Raw genomic sequence first — 19,867 nt, forward strand, 5'->3', positions numbered from 1 at the left:
AACCGCTCTTCAGGGCTCTATTTATTATAATTTGCTGCCAGCACCCGAAAATAAAGATTCCTTATCACCCCAAGTAGCTGCAATAAGGAATCTTTATTCTCCCAGATGTACCATTGGCAAGTTGCTGGGATGTCAGCACATGTGCAAGCTGGAGCCACTGGGGGGGAACCACCTTCTATTTTGCCTCCAGGTGACAGGCATGAACTTACACCACTGATCAGCCCTAATAGCTCTAATAGGCCCTACACACTGGCCGATATTCTGAAAGATATGAACGATCTCGTTCATAAATGAACGAGAACTCGTTCATATCTTTCAGTGTGGAGACTCCAGCGATGAACGATGCGCGGCCCCGCGCTCGTTCATCGCTGATCTCCCGTCGGCTGTGCATGCAGGCCAATATGGACGATCTCGTCCATATTTGCCTGCACTTCAATGCAGCCGCGTGACGTGGGGAGTGAAGAAACTTCACTCCCCCCGTCACTGCCCCCCCGCCGCCGGGTTGCTCGTCGGCCGTATCGGCCGTCGGGCACCTCGGCGGCGCATCGCCGAGTGTGTAGGGCTCCTAAGGCTTTGGAGGAGATTCAATTAGCCATTATAACTCAGTAATTTACCAAAATCTTTTCACGGACATCAGCGACAAAATCGGCTTATTGCGTGTTTGTGCGTTCCCACAGTTCGCCCTATTCTATTGTAAATTCACGAAAATTAGAATCTTGGGATAATTTTTGCTGTCAAAACTAGTGAAAAGTGTAGGAAAAAATGGGGAAATCTGCCTGTACCCCCCAAAAAACCAAACTAAGATAGAAACATTATAGAAGTCTATTAGTGGTCATAATAAAAAGATTCGGGGTATTGAATTGGGTCAAAAGGATGTTGTATGCATTCTTCTAAAAAGTGGAAAACTGATAGATAGAAAGCAAGTGTTTTTAAGCAAAATAAATGCTCAAATTCAATTGGGGCCACATACAAATGGGTATAAGTATATATTTGGGTAATTTTAAGACCCTTAAAAAAATAGTACTTACAGCTGCAAGCTTAAAAACACGTAACCTACTCATAAAGTGCCCGAATATACCTGTCCCAAACCCCGTACCCCATTTTCCATAACTTTTTGTCCCCAAAAATGATGTCATTATTGGCATATTAAAAGTAATTAAAAACTTCTAAGTGCTAATTCGTCATTCAGGGGGGTGTCCCAGGGATTTTGAAGCATATGGTGAAAGCTTATCACCTGCTCTGAAGTGGTGAAATTACATTTGTGTTAAACCTATGGAAAGTTATCGTCGTTTTCCAAGTGTTGAAGACATGTTGAGTCTCCATACAGAGGTGTTTTAAGAGCAGAGGGGACCTGCATGCAGCCTCCATTGCGGGCTTCTCTGGCAGTAAGTAGACTCTGGCATAATACCAGAGTCTACTGCACATGTGCAGGTCTCTGGGAACATGGTGCCTGTGCCTTGTTCCCGGGGACACCTCCAGTGCACAAGTGCAAATCATTAGGAAATGGCTGTAGTGGCCATTTTCCAAGTGATTTATGTCCACACTGCAGGTCCTCCACCACGGGACTCTGGTGGGGTAAGTATAATCTAAGGGGCAGCGTGTGCGGTGTGGGCCCCCCTAGACCCAGGGTCCCATGTGTATCGCACACACTGCACCCATTATAGAAATGCCTATGTCTCCATAACTCTTAGATGATGTGAGTCTTGTGGGTTAAGGCAATCTTGGGTCTTGGAGACATCCCAGATAAAGCAGTATTAATAATTAGCAAAGTTAAATTCCTAGTAGGCCGTACATTGATGGCCTTGAGTTTATCAGGGTCCATTTGTAACAGTTTTGAGGACAAATGTGACCCCAGACGTCCAATGACTTTTGCTCAAAAGATCATCTTTTGACATTAGACAATAATCTATTGACAAATCCATGCTAGTACAGTATGAACATGTTTTCTCAATTCTTAAAACAACAGAGAAAAAAGCAGGACATTATACAAATAGACTACTACAAAATGGTCTAGTAGATCTTTAAACATACAGTATAATTAATGCAATGTTTAAAAATAGCAAAAGCCATATGGTAGGGCATAATATTCACAGTGGCATTATCTAATGCAAAATGATGTCTTCACTTCACGACCTGGTCTGACTTCAATGAGATTATAGGACCTCTAAAGTCTAAACTGGTAAAACATCTGTCGGATGATATTCTTTCCAGTAGCTCAGCATTATTGGGAAGTGTAGAACAATTCTGGATTGTGATCAAGTTTAAGGCATGATAATCAATACAGAGATATAAATCTGTCTTAAAGTCAAGCAAATTTACTAGAATGATGTCTGAACCTCCATTTCAGATTACTAAATTTCCTCAAGGCTTTACATTTTGGACCCGATAAAGAATAAATTCATCCAAATAAAATTTGAGACCCAGGCAAGAATTCATTGGGACAGGCTAACTGGTCTAGCATATGGTAATTGCTCTGTGTGACATTTATTAAAAATATCTAAAAAGTACATGAAGGCTATTAGAATCACCTGTGTAACAGAGGCGATAGCAACAGAGAGATAAATATGCATACAGTGCTGAAAAAGTTATTCTTCTGGTTTACAGCAATTCGTGATGGGATTATGGAGAGCCAGCAATAACACCCAAAAAATGACAGAATAATATAAAAGGTGGATCATTCTAAGAACATGGAACTCTTAGGAGATATCAGCAGAGGTGATTTGTAATGGCCGAGTTTATATAGTAAATAGTCAAGAAGTTATGAGAGAATCATTAACAGTATATTCTTTAATGAAACTGGAGAAGTATTCTAGACAATGGAAATTAGGCCCCACTCAGTAAACAATTAATACTTGAAATTTACCATAGGCTCTGAGTCAACAAAAGCTGGTATGGTAACCATCTTCAGTACTTTAATTTGAAGATAATGGGAGTCATAAAATCTAGGTGTGATAGTTGAGGTCATGCACTGAAAAAATCAAAGTGGGTTCAAGAAACCACAATTTACGATATCTAGGTCAGGGCTTGAACCCTTCACATCTGTATTTGCCAGATCAGGCATTATATTCAGTAAAAGGGATATAGAAATGAAATATTCCCAAAACATGCATATATGTTTATTTTGGCATTTGAGTTTTTCTTTCTTTGAATAACGGGCAATGGATCACCCATTCTTTATGGTCTTCTCTTTGGTGATCATTATTGTGATCCAGGAATGGAATTGGAACTAAGTTGCAATAGAGAGGGAGAGCATAAGGAGAGTTTCTGAGCCCTTCTCCTTTCCTCTCATTGTTAATCAAAGTGTCCTACCCTGGAAGTAACCAGCACTGTAACATTTTGTTGGGGTTCCAGAAAGAACCACGCTAGGCTAGAGCTGCAGTAAGACATATGTAACAGGGTCACAGGAATTAGGACACATGTTAGGCAGGTTCATGGTGAAGCAGAGTCTTCATTTTAGCAGACGCTGCACTTTAACATACACACACAGAAATCCTAGACAAACAGGCACAAAAATTCAACAAACAGGTGTGGATAAATGTCTCAACACTAAAAGTGCTAGTATTCAGTCTGCTGATAGATTGAAGCTGCAATCTGCTCTGCTTCCTGGCACAGCTAGTTCAGAAATTCCCTGGCACTACTGAGACTCCGGCCTACTTGCTGGCTGCTATTCGGTGCCAGTGCCGAGAGCACTGGTCGGATAAGGATTTTAAACCCTTCCTGTCCTTCAGTTCCAGCTAGACCTCTGCAACCAAGAAATCCTGGAGTTACAAACCTCCACTGCTGCTGCAAATGAAGTACACATTGATGTACTGGGTAAGTAAGATACTATTCTTGCTATGTGTTCTTGGTCAGCCAACTCAATCACTTCATGACAGAATTCTATATTGTTTCTTTGGAAGCAACATAGGTCAATGCACACTTTTGTCCTAAAATTGCTGAACCCTTTCATTTTAATGGCAACCCTTATTTTTGTTGGGAGTTCTTGGCTCAGATTTACATGCAGTTCAAACTTCTGCACTAGGATCCCGGACCACACATATCCACAAGAATGATTTGTTAATAGGTTTTAGCAAGGTGTTTTTGGTCAGGTTAAAACAGATCTTTGACTTTTTGTGTCACACTGCCAATGCAACTGCAAAACTGACCCAGCTTGTGAAATATGTATGTTCCTTCACACTGTATGTCATTAATTTCAATTTAATTCTCACAGTAGAGACCAGATGGAATGATGAGTTGCTTCCCATCTCTTTTCAGAGTGGATTATCAGTCTCTATTAAAGATGAGCTTACTTACTGGGACCTTCCCACCTGTGCTATAGGACTTATTCCCATTTGCAATTGGTTCAACAACTGCATTCTACAACATCTGCTTCAGTGAAAAGAGACAGGTTATCACTTTCTTCTATTAGTTCACCAGTCTCCTATGATTTGTGTCATGCGGAATGTATGCTTTGAGAAGCCTAAGCAGCTAGAGTGCTACTTTACACTAAGATGGGAGAACTGATTACAGTGAGATAGGCTGATGTTTTTATTGTGGCCACTGGAAGATTGCTCAAAGCTCTCTGGAAAAGGAAGCAAGTCTAGTTAGAATTCGGGCAATTAGGGCTAAAAAAAAAAACCTTAAATGTATAGAGCCCTCAAACCAACACATTGGGGTATATTTACAAAGATTTGTGTTTTTGCCGTTTTGAAGGGTGTTTGAACTCGAATGGTATCGGGTGCATTTTACTGCAACTTTTTGAATCCTGATACGATCATTCACTAAGCTGCCGACTTTTCCCAATTCGTTTTTTCCGATGTCGATGTGATTCGTAATGTTAGGCAGTGTTTTACGGGAGTGATGAGTAAAACACTGCCTGACAAAACACAAGTAATCCCGGCCGGATCTGTGAGATCCGTGCAGGGCTTCATTGTGTACCTTAAAAAGGTGTTTAAAGTCGTTAAAAATCAGAAAAAAATTGTGTAGGGTCCCCCCTCCTAAGCACAACCAGCCTCGGGCTCTTTGAGACGGTCCTGGTTGTCAAAATATGGGGAAAAAATGACAGGGGTTTCCCCATATTTCATCAACCAGCACCGGGCTCTGCGCCTGGTCCTGGTTCCAAAAATATGGGGGACAAAAAGCATAGGGGTCCCCCGTATTTTTGAAACCAGCACCGGGCTCCACTAGCCAGGTACATAATGCCACAGCCGGGGGACACTTTTATACTGGTCCCTGCGGCCCTGGTATTACATACCTAACTAGTCACCCCTGGCCGGGGTACCCTGGAGGAGTGGGGACCCCTTAAATCAAGGGGTCCCCCACTCCAGCCACCCAAGGGCCAGGGGTGAAGCCCGAGGCTGTCCCCCCATCCAAGGGCGGCGGATGGAGGGCTGATAGCCATGTGTAAAAAATGTGAATATTGTTTTTAGTAGCAGTACTACAAGTCCTGACTCCTGTCAAAGAGGGTCCCTTCAGCCAATCAGGGAGCGCCACATCGTGGCACTCTCCTGATTGGCTGTGTGCTCCTGTAGTGTCTGTGAGGCAGCACACGGCACAGATACAATCTAGCGCCTATGCACTCCATTGTAGCCAATGGTGGGAACTTTGCGGTCAGCGGTTGACCGAAAGTAACCTCACCGCTGACCGCAAAGTTCCCACCATTGGCTACAATGGAGCGGATAGGCGCTACATTGTATCTGTGCCGTGTGCTGCCTCACAGACACTACAGGAGCACACAGCCAATCAGGAGAGTGCCACGACGTGGCGCTCCCTGATTGGCTGAAGGGACCCTCTTTGACAGGAGTCAGGGGGGGTCCTGGCAGTCGGGGAAAGGGGTCCCATGTGTAAACATGGGACCCCTTTCAGTGCGTGGTCGGGTTTCCATTTTTTTGTTTTGCCAAGTACGTGGATTATACTTTGGACATAATCTACACTGGATTATGTGAGTATAATTTTTTTCACAGGTCCCCCAAGGATTCTACATGGAGAAGAGGACCGAACCTCGTGGGAACATAGGTAAGTATGTATGTATGGAGGTGTGCATGTATGTAATAAATTTAAACTTTCACGGTGTGTGTGTCCTGTATTTTTGGGGGTATTTTTTTAGTAGTAGTACTACAGGTACCAGCGGGCCAGGTTTTCAACTGCATGCTGGTACTTGTGGTTCTCCAAGTACCAGCTTGCGGGGGAGGCTTGCTGGGACTTGTAGTACTGCTACTAAAAACAATATTCACATTTTTTACACATGGCTATCAGCCCCCCATCCGCCGCCCTTGGATGGGGGAGACAGCCTCGGGCTTCACTCCTGGCCCTTGGGTGGCTGGAGGGGGGGACCCCTTGATTTAAGGGGTACCCACTCCTCCAGGGTACCCCGGCCAGGGGTGACTAGTTAGGTATGTAATGCCAGGGCCGCAGGGACCAGTATAAAAGTGTCCCCCGGCTGTGGCATTATGTACCTGGCTAGTGGAGCCCGGTGCTGGTTTCAAAAATACGGGGGACCCCTACGCTTTTTGTCCCCCGTATTTTTGGAACCAGGACCAGGCGCAGAGCCCGGTGCTTGTTGATGAAATATGGGGGAACCCCTGTCATTTTTTTCCCCATATTTTGACAACCAGGACCGGCTCAAAGAGCCCGAGGCTGGTTATGCTTAGGAGGGGGGACCCCACGCAATTTTTTTTAAGTTTTAACACTAAATAGACCCTTTCCCATAGATAACCATGCACAGATCTCACTGATCCGTGCATGGTTATCCAAACTCGACTGGAAAAACCAGGTCTATTTTTTTGCTGCTTTTTTAAACGAATCGGAAAAAACAGACCCGCACTTGAGCACTCAGAGACTAACACCCAAATACGAATGAATAGTGAATGCCCGTATTGTATGAAATAACAGCCGTGTTTGACCGATGGTCTATTGATTCGTATTTCTGAACTTTGCTAATCAAACCATTACGAATAGTCCAAACACTGCCGAGATTGGTGCTTAGTGAATTCCCGGATTGGGATTTAGAAAAAAAACACAATTCGGACAAACTCGAATTCTTAGTAAATTTTGGCCATAGAGTCATTTTAATATTGGTGTATCAAGAGTCTTATTTTGTTGCTTGGTTTTTGGACTTTGGCTTCGTCTCTCACAATTCCTAATTTTTTCAACCCACAAACTTCAGCTTTATATCTCATACTTTTCTGTATTTTCAACCTGTCAACTTCATCTTTACCCCTCACTACCCTTTACTCAGGCCTAAGTGGCTAGGTAAGTCATGGTATGTTTGTTATAGCTCTTCTGGCCTAGTGGTGTCTTCTAGGAGTAACCGGTAGCATGACAATGATCTTTGAGACCTATCTGAAAATAATGTTTTTACTGCAATTTTACAATGCCATCAGCCTACCTTGTAGTAACTTAGTTTATACGAGATGGCTTAGTGATTTTAGCTTCTTTGGAATCCATAAATGGTACAACTTGTATAGAGGGTAAAGTGAAGAAAGACTCTTTGTTTGGGGTACTATGAAAAAAATAGATAACACTTTATTCATATTCAGTAAAAATAATCATATGTAATAACAGCAAAGAGATGGTAGCTCACAGTCACAAAATTAGGAGATTCTCTGGTTGGGAGCCCAACATGATGATTGTACTATACCATCTATATTTAATTGTATAATATTTTCACCTCTAGCGTATTCAAGTCAAATCTTTACCCTGTTTAGGTCTTTTTCTATGTGAAAGTAATTCTTATCTTTACTATTTGTGATTCTCTTTGCTGTTATCACATATGATTATTTTTTTATTGAATATGAATAAAGTAGTGATGTGCACCGGAAATTTTTCGGGTTTTGGTTTTAGAATCGGTTCCACGGCCATGTTTTGGATTCGGACGCGTTTTGGCAAAACCTCCCTGTAAATTTTTTGTCGGATTCGGGTGTTTTTTTTACAAAAAACCCTCAAAAACAGCTTAAATCATAGAATTTGGGGTGTCATTTTGATCCCATAGTATTATTAACCTCAACAACCATAATTTCCACTCATTTCCAGTCTATTCTGAACACCTCACACCTCACAATATAATTTTTAGTCCTAAAATTTGCACCGAGGTCGCTGTATGACTAAGCTAAGCGACCCAAGTGGCCGACACAAACACCTGGCCCATCTAGGAGTGGCACTGCAGTGTCAGACAGGATGGCAAATTTGAAAAATAGTCCCCAAACAGCACATGATGCAAAGAAAAAAAGAGGTGCACCAAGGTCACTGGATGGCTAAGCTAAGCAACCCAAGTGGCCGACACAAACACCTGGCCCATCTAGGAGTGGCACTGCAGTGTCAGACAGGATGGCAGATTTAAAAAATAGTCCCCAAACAGCACATGATGCAAAGAAAAAAAGAGGTGCACCAAGGTCGCTGGATGGCTAAGCTAAGCGACCCAAGTGGCCAACACAAACACCTGGCCCATCTAGGAGTGGCACTGCAGTGTCAGACAGGATGGCAGATTTAAAAAATAGTCCCCAAACAGCACATGATACAAAGAAAAAAAAGAGGTGCACCAAGGTCGCTGGATGGCTAAGCTAAGCGACCCAAGTGGCCGACACAAACACCTGGCCCATCTAGGAGAGGCACTGCAGTGTGAGAAAGGATGGCACTTAAAAAAATAGTCCCCAAACAGCACATGCAGCACACATATGGATAGTATACTTGACGACACAGAGGTAGAGCAATGGACCACTGTACCGTACTGCTATGTATATACTGGTGGTCAGCAAAATTTAGCACTGTCCTCCTACTATATACTGCGCACAACTAAAATGCAGCACAGGTATAGATGGATAGTATACTTGACAACACAGAGGTAGAGCAATGGACTACTCTACCGTACTGCTATATATATAATGGTGGTCAGCAAAATTCTGCACTGTCCTCCTACTATATACTGCGCACAACTACAATGCAGCACAGGTATGGATGGATAGTATACTTGACGACACAGAGGTAGAGCAATGGACTACTGTACCGTACTGCTATATACAGTATATACTGGTGGTCACAAAATTCTGCAAGGTCCTCCTACTATATTCTGCGCACAACTACAATGCAGCACAGGTATGGATGGATAGTATACTTGACGACACAGAGGTAGAACAATGGACTACTGTACCGTACTGCTATATATATGCTGGTGGTCAGCAAAATTCTGCACTGTCCTCCTACTATATACTGCTCACAACTACAATGCAGCATAGGTATTGATGGATAGTATACTTGATGACACAGAGGTAGAGCAATGGACTACTGTACCGTACTGCTATATATATACTGGTGGTCAGCAAAATTCTGCACTGTCCTCCTACTATATACTGCGCACAACTAAAATGCAGCAGAGGTATGGATGGATTGTATACTTGACGACACAGAGGTAGAGCAATGGACTACTGTACCATACTGCTAAATATATACTGGTGTTCAGCAAAATTCTGCACTGTCTTCCTAGTATATACTGCGCACAACTAAAATGCAGCACAGGTATGGATGGATAGTATACTTGACGACACAGAGGTAGAGCAATGGACTACTGTATCGTACTGCTATATATATACTGGTGGTCTGCAAAATTCTGCACTGTCCTCCTACTATATACTGCGCACTACTACAATGCAGCACAGGTATGGATGGATAGTATACTTGACGACACAGAGGTAGAGCAATGGACTACTGTACCGTACTGCTATATATATACTGGTGGTCAGCAAAATTCTGCACTGTCCTCCTACTATATACTACGCACAACTAAAATGCAGCACAGGTATGGATGGATAGTATACTTGACGACACAGAGGTAGAGCAATGGACTACTGTACCGTACTGCTATATATATACTGGTGGTCAGCAAAATTCTGCACTGTCCTCCTACTATATACTGCGCACAACTAAAATGCAGCACAGGTATGGATGGATAGTATACTTGATGACACAGAGGTAGAGCAATGGACTACTGTACCGTACTGCTATATATATACTGGTGGTAAGCAAAATTCTGCACTGTCCTCCTATAAACTGCGCACAACTAAAATGCAGCACAGGTATGGATGGATAGTATACTTGATGACACAGAGGCTGAGCAATGGACTACTGTACCATACTGCTATATATATACTGGTGGTCAGCAAAATTCTGCACTGTCCTCCTACTATATACTACAATGCAGCACAGATATGGAGCGTTTTTCAGGCAGAGAAAGTAGATATTTGCAGCACACTGAGCACAGATATTTGCAGCACACTGAACACAGAAACTGAGAGAATGCAGCCACATCCTCTCGCTATCATCTTCAAAGCATGAGGGAAAATGGCGGCGACGCGCGGCTCCCTATATAGAATACGAATCTCGTGAGAATACGACAGCGGGATGATGACGTTCGGGCGCGCTCTGGTTAACCGAGCAAGACGGGAAGATCCGAGGCTGCCTCGGAACCATGTAAAATAGGTGAAGTTCGGGGGGGTTCGTATCTCGAGGAACAGAACCCGCTCATCTCTAGAATAAAGGTTAAGTTTTATCTACTTTTTCAAGAGTGCCCCAACAAAGAGTCTTTCTTCGCTTTCCCTCTATAGAAGATGTATCAATTTACTGACTCTGGGTGCACCATCAACCCTGTGATTAACTGTATTTTACAGAATTATCATTTATTGTCGGTACAGAGACTTTTTGCTCTGTGTTGAGCTAGTGTCCATTAGTGGTCCCTTTTCGGAACAAACACCCCTTCTAATTATTGAATCCATAAATGGGATAGTTAATTCTGTTAGACCCAAGATATCTTTGTGACTGTTTAAACTTTTTTAAACAAAGAAAGTTCAAAAGACACTTACCTTTAAGTGTTACGGTCAGTATAGAGATTCAGAAGATTCTGTGGTTCAGAGGGTAGCCAGTGGTAAATTAGCAGGTACATGTCTAATCCAGGGGTCAAATGCAAAAAGGGAAATGATCCAAGTCATGCGTCAAAATCCAAAGATGTACACTCTAAAGCCAAGGCTCAAAAACGTGATAACAGTCAGCAAAGTACAAGATTGAGAACACTGGTTTACAGAGTCAACCTCAATAAACTGTCAATAACTTGCTATCAGTAAGCTGGTTATATACTGTAGATTTAAAGTGAGGTACAGTACTGAGCATCAGATGTTGACAAGTGCTTGCCAACAGCTGGTCATTAAGATCCTTCAAAACCCAGTCTGCAAAAATATAATAGGATCACCAACTGTGCAGAAAATTGCAACTGAGTTTGTGCAGAAGCTGTACTGTTATACTCCAGACTTTGTAGGTCCTGGAAATCACCAGACTTCTCCTGGACTTTGGTGGCATGAGAATCTCTGCAGCAGCAGGGCAGACTTACCAGAAATAGGCACATTTTTCAAAAGGTGACAACTGTATACCAGCAGTCAGTTCATAGGTGACTCCTGTTTAAGAAGCAGGGGAATTTTCTGGTGAACAGTTAGAGAGTGCATCAACTCAGGACCAGGCGGTGACTGTGTTTCCTTATATAATGGGGGTAAATCTAAAAAAGATATTATTATTATTATTATTATCATGTATTTATATGGCGCCACAAGGGTTCCGCAGCGCCCAATTACAGAGTACATATGCACATAATCAAAACAGTGACTTACAATTGAAATCAATTTTGGACAAGTACAGGGTAACTAAGCATAACTACACCAGTAAATGACAGAGATAAGTTCCAGGTGGCCCAAAAACTGTGATTTGGGCAGTTGAGAATTATTAAAGAAGAAAAGGGTGAGCACATGAGGGAATAATAAATAATCAGGGTATTAAAAGATCCTCTGCTCAAAAAGTGTAGATTTTACTATTGAAAATGTATAAATATCCATTAAGTTTAACAGTGGCACATGCGCTGCAACTGTAAGTGCTAAATAATTAAATAAGATCTCTCTACTGTAAATTATGCCAAGGGAGTGCATAGTAGACCAAGGGGTAAATTTACTAAGCAGCAGTTTTGCTGTCAATTTAAAACTGATGGGCACTGCCAGCGGTTCTGTACTACAAAATACAGTATTTACTATATTTGACTGTCATTTAAACACTCATCAATGTAATATCCTGTCGTAAATTGCAGTGTAAAAAAAAAGGTGTCCAGTATTTGTGGGTTACATGCAAAAGCCACTGTTGTTTGCCAGCATTGCACAGATCCCAATGATCTGTGATGGCTCCAATATGTTAAAAAATATAAAAAAAAGTCATAGTGGGGAATCCACACATTGCAGCTCTCTGTTGTATTCCATCAGCCCTGGCTGGCAGTGGTGCTGAGGGTAGGGGGGGGGGCTGGTACTATTTACCTGGGCCCAGGCCTTATGGAGGGGCCCAAGTCCCCCCACCCTTCCCCTTTCTTTACCTGGCAGCTGCAGGTCTTCTCCTCAGCCCAGCACACGCTGCTGTGTGCCGGGCTGCAGTGTGCCAGGGAGGTGCTTAAAGTACTGTTTTTTTCTGTATTTTTTTTGTAAGTGTGCAGGCCCACGCTGTGATGTTAGTGTATTAGAATGCTTAGTATTTGTAGACATTCCCTTACTAACATGTGTAAGCCTGAATCTTCAGTGATGGTCCCTGGGACCAGGGGGATGCTGGGAAGTGGGTGGTCGAGTGTGCAGTGTGTCTGGAGTTGGTGATAGAATAAAATAGCACAGCAGTGAACTCACATGTCTCTGTGTCCTGATGACTGGATTTACAAACATATGAACAAAACATGGTGTCAGAAGAAGTTTAACTTGGACTGCTAGTGCTCTCAGAGTGTGACAGAATCCTGCAGCAGTCTGTGGCTGTGATACTCAGTGTCTGCAAAACCTGCCGTGTGCTCCTCTCTTCAAACAGTGAGTAACCATGGATAAACTAGCTCCTCCAACCGGCATGCTGATGTCTGGTAACTTGTCTGAAAACTGGAAAAGATTTAAGCAAAGGTTTAATATATATCTTGCTGCATGTGGAGCTGATTCAGAGGCTGACAAAACGAAGGCATCCATTTTGCTCCATGTGATAGGAGAGGATGTGTTGGACATTTATAATAGTTTTCAGTTTGCTGAGGGGCAGAATATGGTGCTATCTTCTATAATGCAAAAGTTTGAAGATTACTTTGTGCCAAGGAAAAATGTGACATATGAAAGATATGTTTTTCACATGTGATCAGAAGTCTGTAGATGGATTTGATCAGTATGTTAAAGAGCTGCAATCACTCAGTAAAACCTGTGAGTTTGGTGATTTAAAGGATTCACTGATTAGAGATCATATTGTCTGTGGAATACCTGATAATGGACTCAGAGAGAGACTGCTGAGAGAGCAAGACCTAACACTAGAAAAGGCAGTGACTGTGTAGATCTGCAGAAATAACTAGATTTCAAGCCAAAATGTTACACAATAAAGCTGATGCTGATGTACATGTAGTGCAGACAACAGAGCCAAGCAAACCTCCATTCTCAAGAATGAAGCAGTCTAAGCCACAGTCTAATAAGGAAATGTGTAGTAGATGTGGAAATGCTCACAATCCTAAAATGTGCCCTGCTTATGGTAAAACCTGCATGAAATGTGGTAGACCTAATCACTTTGCCAAATGCTGTAAAATTAAAAGTAAAACAACCAAAGTGCATACTGTTAAACAAACAGATGAATTCTTTGTGGATTGCATTGAACTTTGCAGTGCAGATAAGAAAGAATGGATTGTCCCTTTAACTGTGAACGAGATTGTCATTCCCTTTAAGCGTGATACTGGCGCGCAGGTGAATTTAATATAATTTCAAGACTATAAGATTTTTAGAGTAAAACCTAAAATTCATCCAGCCAAAGTGAAAGTTACAGGGTACACTGGGAAGGAAATTCCTGTGAAAGGTACATGCTTAGTGACACTGAAATATAAGGGACAACAGTTTAAAACATCTCTACTGATTGTGGATACAAATGTGCAACCGATTCTAGGATTACGTTCCTGTGAGAAACTAAGCTTGCTAAAGAAAGTTTTTATGGTGACATCACAAGTAGATGATGACTGCAAATCGATGTTTACTGAATACAGAGACTTTTTTGAAGGTCTAGGTTGCTTGCCTGGAGAGCATAAAATAAATATAGACACGCAAGTTTCTTCAGTGATACAACCCTGTAGAAAAGTGCCGTTTGCGCTGAGAGAAAAACTGAAACAAGTGACCTTACAGTTGTCGATGGTATTATTTACAAAGGCAATAGGTTTGTCATACCTGCACGACTAAGAAAAACTATGCTGTGCAAGACACATGAAAGCCACTTAGGAGAAGAGAAATGTAAGCGGAGAGCGCTTGAAGTTATGTATTGGCCAAGAATGAACCAAGATATAGCACAGACTACAGCTACATGTAAATTGTCTTACGTATAGAACGAAACAACAAGTCGAGCCACTGAGTCCTCACGCAGTGCCAGAGAGACCGTATCAGAAAGTTGGCGCAGATTTGTTTGATTGTAATGGGAAAACGTACATTGTCATGACTGATTATTACTCTAACTACCCTGAGGTGAAGACACTACATACAACTACTAGTAAAGCCGTAATCAATTGCATGAAGTCAATCTTTGCAAGGCATGGTGTTCCTATGGAAGTGTTCACTGACAATGGTCCTCAGTTTTCCAGTGCTGAATTTAGACAGTTTGCTGATGAGTGGGAATTTGTCCATACTACATCAAGTCCCCACTATCCACGCTCAAATGGGTTGGTGGAAAGTTCAGTAAAAACTGTAAAGAGTCTCATGAAAAAAGCTCAAGAAGGTAAAGAAGATTTCTACAAAAGTCTTTTAATCTACCGCAGTACACCTTTACAGAATGGACTTTCTCCTGCACAAATGCTGATGGGAAGGAGGATTAGAGCAAATCTCCTGATACATGATGAACTGCTTAATACACATAACTCAGCGTTGGTCAGACTGAGTAAGGAACGTCAACAGGCGAAACAGAAACTGTTCCATGACAGGCGAGCAAAAAGCCTATCTGATCTAAAATTGGGTGACCAAGTCCGTCTCAGAGATCACGAGAAAGGTATTTGGGTGCAGAAAGGTATTGTGCAAGCACAAGTAGCACCAAGATCTTATACTATACGTAGAGAGCGTGGAACGGAAGTAAGAAGAAATCGGGTGGATTTAAGATCTCAACCTAACCATAATGAAGACAACATGACTGAAGAATACCCTTCATCTGACAAGTATGATGATCCTTATAATGGTGAACAAACCACGATTCTAGAAAGGTCCAACATGGTAGATGAAACACAGACTGTGTATGAAAGACCCAAAAGGGAAATACGCAGACCTGAGAGACTCATTGAAACGTGTTAGATGATGTTCTTAATATGACGTTGTTAATTGTTGCATTGAAGCGTACAGGGCTTATCTTTAAAGAAAAGAGGATGTGATGTTAGTGTATTAGAATGCTTAGTATTTGTAGACACTCCCTTACTAACATGTGTAAGCCTGAATCTTCAGTGATGGTCCCTGGGACCAAGGGGATACTGGGAAGTGGGTGGTCGAGTGTGCAGTGTGTCTGGAGTTGGTGATGGAATAAAATAGCACAGCAGTGAACTCACATGTCTCTGTGTCCTGATGACTGGATTTACAAACATATGAACAAAACACACGCCTCCCATGGTTAGTCCACATCCCCTGAAAAGTAGCTGCACCAATCCAGTCTCTCTACTGCCCTGCTGGCTGGGCAAGCTTTGTGCTGTTTAATGTAAAACTGTGAGGACCCTATGGTTAAAGCTTAGATCTGGTTATCAAATGGGGGAACACCACACCTTTTTTTTCTTTGGGATTTTTCACCATTTTCTACACAAAAGCCAGCACAGATCCTAGGTATCTGTGCAGTGCTATCTACAAACATATCTGTCAGAGGCAGGTCATTTGTACGGACAGGTTTGTTGGTGATTTTTCAGGGACTTCTCAAGCTGCCACTTAGTAAATATTGGGCTTCTATGCTTCCAATGGTCAAAACATTGATGGCTTTCTCTGCAGTTTTGGCTTTTTAATAAATCAGCAGAATACGATTCCACCAGAAAACAGCCAGAAGTCTGTCAGTATTGCAAATGCGCCGTTTAGTAAATATACTCACTAAGTTTCCTCTGCCAGGCATCTCAAATAGTTTCAAGCAAACTGGAAGAACAGAACAGTAGGTTACTTATAGATCCATTTTACACCAGACTTATTAGTGCTGGCAAATGGAGAGATTTGCAGATTCTACAGTGCTGCTGAAGGGGTTTACTTTTCTATATAAATAATTTTATAACACATAAAAAAATTACAAATTAGAATAATGACATCACCTTTTTTATTGTTTTGAGAATCCTCCAAGTCCGATGTTTAGAATGATTATCCAAATTTAGGTATAAAACATTTAAAATGCAGATTTGTTTTATGTTAAATATAACACAAAAATCCATCAGATGTTCTTTTAAAAAAAGCAGACTAAATAAACCTAAAATTTATACATGTATGCAAAACAGAGATAAGAGATTCTGTTTCTTAATACTGAAGGAAAATAAAAAGGTTGATTCCAGAAAAGAACATACCGTATTTGTGATATACAGTACAGTAGTAACAAGGCAGGTAAATTATTTTCAGGAACTGTTGCTACTTTAGGGTATATTAATAGTTTATGGGTCCAGAAGATAACTTGCATTGCTTACAAAAAAAGCTTTATTTGAAAAAAAAATAAATAAATAAATATATATATATATATATATAGATTATAATACTGCATGCTGCGGGAAATTACATCTCTACCAGTCTGAATAACAGCCCAGATAAAATTAAGTACCTCCAAAATAACATGGCTATGTACAGACATCATGGAGCCAAACTCCAAGGTCTAGTTGTCTAAATGCCTACATTTATTAAAGCAAATGCACGCATTACATGTGGTAAAATTGCAAATTTCAGATCTTATCTCTGTGCATTGTAGTTCCTGAATTTAACTTGGGGGGTAATTCAGATCTGATCGCTGCCGCAGGCGATCAGGTCATAAAAGCGCATGCGTATGTAACCCTACCCTCAATACCTTGAACGAGAGCTGTCTATGTATTCTATTAAGGGATGCTTACCTAATAGCTGTGCCTCCACTCAAGCTATGTGTAGTATTTAACTACCGTTAAGGCTTGCTTGAGTAAGCCTGATCTCTATCCTTAGGGGATGATTCCCTTATATCATAGATATATTATCTAATATACCTGTCTCTTTCTTCCAGGATCTTCAGATCAACTTCCAGACGGACCAGACACACATGGAAAGTATAACACTTTAATGACCAGTACCAAATGGATTAAGTATACATTAACATTTCATCAATTACACATTCCCCTTTAAGTCATTAATCCATGCTAACCCCCTGTCAATTAGGCCTATACACAGTACCTGCATGCAATAAAACAAATCCTTTTTCTTTTCAAGACACCCTTAGGTGTTAGAGTGACCCGGGTACTCTTAATATGATAGTGCACTATAAGGGCCCATAAACTTCCTAAAAATAACAGCAGTTAATACAGAATGTCTGACACTATGTTTTAGTATCAACTATCAGTTCTCCCTTCAGTTAGAGAAAGATGTTTGGCTCAGTCTACTTATGGTAGCGATTACTTTCTCCTATAAGGTTACTTATAGTTTCTCCTTGGCAGATAACAGAAAGTATCTATTTAGCTCATAGATAGTAACATCAACAGTTGATTACCAAGGAATCTGTATCCTTTCCTCAGTAAAAATGTCACCGTAGTTGTCCAGTATTAAACTAAACTCCTAAGAAGCTGGTATGATAAACCTTTGTTATGCTGCGTCCTTGTGTCCATTTGAAGTAGCTGATGCTTTCTATATTTCAGAGCATATATAGCTTTTCGATTCCTGTATGCCTCAAATTATTGTTGTTTCTTAGGATGAGTCTATATTAAATATATCTGCAAGAGATGGTTTCTCTTATCATAGTCACAGCGAGCTCAAATCCTTTAACTTTAAAACTAATAGTCTCTTACGTGTCAGTCCTTCTTACGGGTTCACGAATATACATATAACACAGTTGTATTAAAGTGCCACAAGCTAGTCCTTGAATCGGGATGATATTCTAATCCTTTGTGGCTAAGAGGCTTTAACATCCATCCAATGTCACTGTAGTATGGCTACCTTTAATGTCCTTGACTCTAATTCTGCTAATTCAGGGGCATAAATACACACATTAGGTGGCAGCTTTAGGGTGTTACTTTCTATTTAGCGCTGCGGAACAATGTCTCTGGCTCTCCTTTGACTGATGTGATGCTGATATATGTTGGGAGCTTTAAAACTATTTATGAAGCGTTAAACAGTTCAAGTTTCACTCCACTCCTCCTGTTACATATATATATACCCAGTGCTTTCTACCTTCTCCTTAGCACTATGATTAAGCCATACATGGAACTGTAATTATAGGTCACTCTGACTACTGTGACCCATTACTATCCTCCTGCTTAATAGCCATTATTGCGGCCTAGCCCTGGAGTCCTTAGTCCCAATATGAAATTGACTATGTACCATAGTCACCTATGGCTTGCTGTGCTTAGTGTAGGGGTAATATAAATGGCTGGATTATACACTCACACTTCTACGATCTAGTGATGCTGCAGCAGGATGCTCCCCCGACTCCTCCCTTACACTTACAGCCACACAGAATGGAGCCTCTGCTGCTGGTCCTGGCTTCTTTGTTGTGGCTGTCAGAGTCTGTGCCGGTAATAGGTAGGAAGGAACCCTCTGTCTCCCTGTCATAGGTGCGCCCTTCCAATACTGCTGGGTGAGTTGACTAGCGCTGATGCCGGGTTCTATGAACAGTGCTGAGTCTCAATGCTGCTGTCACCACCTTTACAGTAAGGAAGCCCTGTTCTGGCTACACACACTAAGCCCCCTCCGGCCGCCACAATGTATACCGCTCAGCTCTAATGCGGGCGACGGCCGGAGCAGCAAAAAACTATGTCTTCTCACCAAGGGATATGCAGTCTCTCCCTCAGCTACACTCACAGCACCTCTCCACCTCTCTCTAGTAGTCACATGACCCACTCTGAGGTGATGCCCCGCCCACTAGCAATCACCCCACTAGGTGATTGACAGTTAGGAGCACAAGGACATTAACCCTTTAGATACACTGTGAAACCATAAAATAAGCCTTAATTGTATTCACCACTACATTTACATCAATGTACATACAATTACATATATGTGAACTGTATTATTTACCTCAAAACATGCATACAGTATTACAACATCCATTAACTTTTATATGAATAATATATATGCTTATACTCCATTTTAGTCACCATATTATAACTACCTCAGTATAAGTGTTGTTTAAACCCTAAATCAGGGTTACATTTCTCCCCCTGGTGCATTGTCACTGTTTAACATCTTTAGGTGCCAATGCACCATCTACCTTACTCACTATGCTAAAATAGTATATATTCATTCACATCCATTAGCAAGCCACCTCATCTCAACCATTTTAACTGTTGGCCAAATAGGGAGGGATGGAACTACATAGCCTTCATGCCTCCCAGGGATAGTGTTCTCTGATCGTGCTGGTTTCCCTAGCTCTTCTACACCTGATTTATTGACTTCTTTTAGTACTGGATTTCGGATGGAAGATTTAAGAGATTGTGCTAGGGTAAAGTTATCATGTACCTCACTACGATTGTCACTGAGACTAGTTTCTTTCTCTGACGAAGCTTCTAAAGTTATCAAGTCTTTAGCATCTGAATTTTCCGTTTCTTGATCCTGGGACTGATTTAATCTACCATTGAATCTCGAGAGAGGTCGGTAATGTAAGGTTGTAGAAGGATGACATGGAGCTGGATCTCTCCCTTGCCTTTGTTCTGAATATGCACTTC

At 41.5% G+C, this 19,867-nt stretch overlaps 1 long non-coding RNA gene across 1 annotated transcript in view; it reads right to left on the reverse strand.

Annotated features, from left to right (window-relative positions):
• The window catches only part of LOC134947549 (uncharacterized), a 112,492-nt gene extending 96,365 nt beyond the window's left edge, over positions 1-16,127 (reverse strand). The window contains exons 1-2 of the long non-coding RNA XR_010182611.1: positions 16,087-16,127; positions 10,830-11,512 (exon numbers count right to left, since the gene is read on the reverse strand). This is a non-coding gene — a long non-coding RNA (uncharacterized LOC134947549). The remainder of the gene's footprint in view (positions 1-10,829; positions 11,513-16,086) is intronic.
• Between the last annotated feature and the right edge of the window lie 3,740 nt (positions 16,128-19,867).

Source organism: Pseudophryne corroboree, chromosome 8, assembly GCF_028390025.1.
Source record: "Pseudophryne corroboree isolate aPseCor3 chromosome 8, aPseCor3.hap2, whole genome shotgun sequence".
Classification (NCBI taxonomy): Eukaryota; Metazoa; Chordata; class Amphibia; order Anura; family Myobatrachidae; genus Pseudophryne; species Pseudophryne corroboree.